Source organism: Sapajus apella, unplaced genomic scaffold (genome assembly GCF_009761245.1).
Source record: "Sapajus apella isolate SASKATOON/1434 unplaced genomic scaffold, GSC_monkey_1.0 scaffold125, whole genome shotgun sequence".
NCBI classification, from domain to species: Eukaryota; Metazoa; Chordata; class Mammalia; order Primates; family Cebidae; genus Sapajus; species Sapajus apella.
In genome coordinates this window covers 181,202-186,247 of record NW_022437065.1, presented here as the reverse complement: position 1 = coordinate 186,247, position 5,046 = coordinate 181,202, and the positions used below count along the sequence as shown (strand labels likewise).

The window sequence follows — 5,046 nt, the reverse complement described above, 5'->3', positions numbered from 1 at the left end:
GAGCTGGAGTCTTTCCCTATCACCCAGGCTGGAGTGCAGTGGCACGATCTTGGCTCACTGAAACCTCCACCTCATAGGTTCAAGCGATTCTCCTGCCTCAGCCTTCTGAGTAGCTGGGAGTACAGGTGCGTGCCAACATGCCCAGCTAATTTTTTGTATTTTTAGTAGAGATGGGGTTTCACCATGTTAGGCAGGATGGTCTTGATCTCCTAACCTCATGATCCACCCGCGTTGGCCTACCCAAAGTGCTGAGATTACAGGTGTAAGCCACTGCGCCTGGCCCCAGATTTTAAAATATCACCTTTAACCTGGGTGCTCAAGGTCAAATCACAGAACGTAGGTTATTTTCCTCATCTCACATTCCTAATTTCCCATCCATGAGCAATTCTTGTTGACTTGTCCAAAATCCATCTGGAACTTGTTTATCTCCCTTCATTTCCTCAGCCACCATCACATTTCAAGCCATGCTAGCCTCTCTTCTGCACCAACTACAATGTCTCTGCCTGGTCTCCACCTTCAACCATCCCCCACATCCCTACATTCTTCAAAATAGCCAGAGTTCTACTTTATATTCAATACTATAAACTCAACTGTTAACTTTGACCCTATATTTTTCAGCTTTTCTATTGAGGTAATTTGTTTTTCTTTGGTACCACATAACTTTAAAAATGATTCAATCAAAGAGAAAAAATAAAAAGTAGAGGTTTTGTAAGGACAATATGCATTTCCAGCCCTGGTGACCACAGAAACACATCTCCTGGCAATGGGGGGAAGCCAGCTTAAGTCTCAGTTTCCATTATCACTATTACTCAGGATAAGCTTGCCAAAGAGTTGCTCTACCATACCATCTTCCAAATGCCCCGCCTTGCTACCAAGAATCAAGAAATGTTAGCGTTTGTATATTTAAAAAAGGAAACTTTTCATGTAAAATTAAGGACCTCATTATTTTAATCCCTGTTCAATCCCATTCCCTTCACTTTTTTTCCCCAGAGACAACCACTAGGATGAATTCTAGACCATATTTTACACTTTACCATGCATATTCACCCACAGACACCAGGCATAAGACCACCCACCCCACCTGCCCCACCCCATATATCCACATAGTTTAGAAAGAAAAGATTAATGTGTTTTATAGGGACCCATAGAATACTTTACACCTCCATCCTTGGAGACCCTGAGCTGCATGCAGATACAGCAGCCCGGGTGGAGAGAGAGGCTGGACACCCTTTTTAAATTTGTGTGGGGATTTGCCCTAGTTCATAAAAGCTGAGAGTTTTGCAAGCACGCATCAACTGGACACCTTCATTGCTTTGAGAACAAGGTAACTTTATTGCCAACAGCGGTAAAACGGAAAGGAAAAAACTGAAGAGAACGTTCTGAAAGGGCAACATGCACCCACGCCTAGTGGCCTGACCTGGGGAAGGCACCTCATGGCTGTGGGGGCCATCTGGGCTCAGGTTTCTTTCTCGTTGTGGCTCAGGGTGAGCCTGTCAAACAGGTACTCTGCCAGGCCGGCTTCCGGGGCCCACATCTTGCGTAGGTTGCTCAGGTAGCCACGCAGCTCTTTCATGGTCTTGGCCTGCTGGTTGAGGAAGTGGCTCTTCAGGGATTTGCACAGCTGGTGGTCGACCTTCTCCATGGCCAGCTGGTGCAGCTCCAGGAGGCTATAGTTGATGCTCTTCTCCAGGTGGAAAGCACACTCCATGGCCTCGAGCCTGCTCTCCCAGCCTTGGTGCTGTGGCTTCCTGATGTTGTGAAAGCAGATGTGACCACTGGCTGGTTCTGCATCTTCATCAGCTCCTGGGCATGCTCCATCTTCTCAACTGACTGATTCAGGAAGTAGAGGTCAAAGTGCTCGGGGTTGACATTGCCCTGGTCAATGTAGAAGGCCATGGACAGGTACACATAGGAGGCTTGGAGCTCCAGGTTGATGTGTATGTTGTCGGCGACCTCTCAGTGTGGTACTGTAGCTGTGGCGCACCTGCAACAGCGGGATGGTGGCCATAGCGGGCAGTGTGGACAGCGAGCACATGGGCAAAGGGAGTAGTACGGGCCGTGGCAAGTGGCCACGAGGAATGGCAGATGGTGAATCTCGGGTGTGACAGAACCAGAAATGGGCAGTGGAGACTTATAAGGGGAGGGACGTGCTCTGTGAGAGCTGAGGTTGCCGGGGGCTGGTTGGCTTGGATGAGGGATAGACTTAGGGGGTGAGATGTGGGGCTCTAGCGTCGGGTTCCATGAATTCCAGGTTGATGTGTATGTTGTCGGCGACTGGACTCTAAGTTGACCTTTTTACCTATACAGGTATTGATCAACTTACAACCTATGCAACTTACGACCATTCGACTTTACGACCACAATCGCTAGCCATGACTGCTCCGCACCTGGCAGCGCAAACATTGCCCAGCTGGGCATACGACAGTACGGACCAGCTTCTGGCAGCACTACCATCTCCGTGTGCACCATTTCAACTGTTATCCCAGACTTGGTACAGCAATTTGTGTTTTGTGTCTTGGATATTTTTCATCAAATCCCTCCCAATAAACTTCTTATACATTTCGAAGCAATGGACCCAAACATCGAACGATTTGCAAGGATTGAACGGATGGCGCACGATGTGTTTCATCCATATCGTGAAATTTATGAAGAAAAAAGAAACATACAACTCAGACAAAGCTCACCATGTTTATGAAAAAACCAACTCCGGTAACCCAAACTGCTGCCTCAGATGATGACATCAATGATCCGCAGCCAAGCACCAGCGACCAATAAAATGTTTCTTACGTGTTTATATATTTTGATATGTTTTGCAATTGGAAAAATGTTTCCTATGGTATTTTTTACACCTCTATTTTGTATTTCTGTATGCACCTGTATTTTGTAATTTTGTATGTTTTGCAAATATTAAACCAGTTGTACTGGTAATGCAGTGTTTTACTTAAACCTGACAAATGTAAAAATAAGAAACAAAATGGTGTAGAGATGATACAAATGGCATAAAATGAACAAAGAAAATTATAATATATAACGATAATGAAAGAAAATTATGATAAAATATGACTTAAAGATTTTTATAACATCATTTCACAGTACAGGTAGTGCTCGACTTACAACCACGGTCGGGACCACAGACCGGTCGTAACACGATTTGGTCGTAAGTTGAGTAGGCTATATGTACAGTTAAAATGGTGCACGCGGAGATGGTAGTGCTGCTGGAAGCTGGTCCGCACTGTCATACCCCCAGCTGGGTAACATTTGTGCTGCCAGACGCGGAGCAGTCGTGGCTAGCGATTGTGGTCGTAAAGTCGAATGGTCGTAAGTTGCATTGGTGGTAAGTCGATCAATACCTGTACTGTACATATAGCCTACTCAACTTACTACCAAATCGTGTTACGACCGGTCTGTCAGAACCAATCGTGGTCGTAAGTCGAGCACTGGCTGTAAAGTATTTTAAAAGTTATTTATGAATACAAGTGCAACCACTTTGAATAAATCACCTGGATGATTCCTTACGGAAACTTATTACAATATTGTCAAAATGTGATTGTTTTACCAAATGTACTGCTTTTTGTGATGCCATTAAACTTAATATGACAAAGCTTTACAGGTATTGATCAACTCACCACCTATGTAACTTATGACCATTCGACTTTACGACCACAATCACTAGCCACGACTGCTCCGCTTCTGGCAGCGCAAATGTTGCCCAGCTGGGGGTACAACAGTGCAGACCAGCTTCCGGAAGCACTACCGTCTCCGCATGCACCATTTCAACTGTACATATAGCCTACTCAACTTACGACCAAATTGTGTTACGACTGGTCCATGGTCCCGACCGTGGTCGTAAGTCGAGCACTGGCTGTATTTGAATGGCAGATAGCCTCAGCGACTTCAGCATCCATACTAATAACCCTTCTGATAACCTCCTTATGCACTTTTTAGACCTTATTAACTTTAGCAACCTTCACTTTTTCTATTCACGGTCAAGTTTCCACTTCTCTGACAGCAGAGCACCACCTCCAAAATATCAGTGAACCTTTCCACCTTTCTATGTTTCTCACTCTTTAAACTTTTTCTTCACTCCTTTTCTTTTTTTTTTAAATCTCTAATATCTTAATCTTTCAGCAGCATTCTAGAAATACTTTTTTCAAGTCGTCCTGTCTGGATCACAAAATGGATAATTCTAACATCTCTTCCCTGACATTCTAGATATTTTCCCACTCCCTTCAACTAGATTGCAACTTTCCTCTTCTTGGGCAAGTACAGACTTAAAAGCCGTGGGTGCATTCTTAGAGAAAGCACACCTTCAACTTCCTTTACTTCCATTGCCACTCAGGAAGCCTTTTTAAATTTAATCCTTCTTTTACATTCTATGAAATGAGTCATATTAGCATTGTGAATTTAGGCAATTCTTGATCTATATTTTCAGCATACTGCTATTTCATTAAAGGTATGTAGATATAGAACAAATATAATAGCATTTTGTATTCCCTTCTTAGGAGGTAAGAGAGACATTGGATTCTGTGTCAAATAGACCTCATTTGGAAGCTTGGCTTCACCTCTTTCAAGTTGTGTGAACTTGCAGTAGTGATTTACTCCTCAGAATAATTGTACCAATAATGAGTTTTAAGTAATAAATTAGATGATGCATTAAACACGATCCCAGCACTTAGTTTAATTATTGCAGTCAATGTGTAATAGCTATTATAAACTAGGCTGTCCCTGAGAAAGTTGCTAATCACTATGTGAACACTCACCTTAGTTTTTTAACTTTAGACCTTTATAATTCCAAAAGGCAAATTTAATACCTTTTTTTCTTTCCTCTTACTCTGTCCTTTTTCATTTTCAGCTAATCACTAAAATCTCCTTTATGTTATTTCTGGTGGAATTGTTAGAAAATGCAATCCTAAAATATGTTTTTGGAATCAACAAATCCCAAAGATTAGTCTGACAAAGTGACTAAACTTCAAAAAGTAGCTTATAAAAAGGATAAATTTATATAGACATTTCTTATATTGTTGTCCTGAGTTGTTATTTAATTTT

General features: G+C 42.6%; 1 pseudogene; it reads right to left on the bottom strand.

Moving 5' to 3' along the window:
• Window positions 1–1,291: 1,291 nt before the first annotated feature.
• On the bottom strand, window positions 1,292–1,896 carry LOC116539022 (annotated as a pseudogene).
• Between the last annotated feature and the right edge of the window lie 3,150 nt (window positions 1,897–5,046).